At 36.7% G+C, this 539-nt stretch overlaps 1 protein-coding gene across 1 annotated transcript in view; it reads left to right on the plus strand.

Annotated features, from left to right (window-relative positions):
- Positions 1-539, plus strand: part of LOC104982192 (multidrug resistance-associated protein 4-like) — a 33,075-nt gene that overhangs the window by 19,760 nt on the left and 12,776 nt on the right. The window lies entirely within an intron of this gene.

Genomic DNA, 539 nt, shown 5'->3' on the forward strand with positions numbered 1-539 from the left:
TGCATGTTATACTCTGCATATATGTTAAATAAGCAGGGTGACAATATACAGCCTTGACGTATATTGGCGTAGTCAATAAAGCAGAAGTAGATTTTTTTTTTTTTGGAACTCTCTTGCTTTTTCTTTGATACGACGGATGTTGACAATGTGATCTCTGGTTCCTCTGCCATTTCTAAATCCAGATTGTAGATCTGGAAGTTCTTGGTTAATGTACTGTTGAAACCTAGCTTGGGGAATTTTGAGCATTACTTTGCTAGCATGTGAGATGAATGCAGTTGTGCGGTAGTTTGAACATTCTTTAACATTGCCTTTCTTTAGGATTGGAATGAAAACTGACCTTTTTCAGTCCTGTGGCCACTGCGGAGTTTTCCAAATTTCCTGGCATATTGAGTGCAGTGCTTTCACAGCATCATCTTTTAGGATTTGAAATAGAAATTGTTAAGCTGGTCAATTTTAGGTTACATGTTTTACCAGTAATTAAAATAAGAGGTATCATCTGTGGCATGCTTTGTAATTTTCATCTGTATCTCATAGAACCC

This window comes from Bison bison, unplaced genomic scaffold (assembly GCF_000754665.1).
Source record: "Bison bison bison isolate TAMUID 2011002044 unplaced genomic scaffold, Bison_UMD1.0 scf7180017864527, whole genome shotgun sequence".
Lineage (NCBI taxonomy): Eukaryota > Metazoa > Chordata > Mammalia > Artiodactyla > Bovidae > Bison > Bison bison.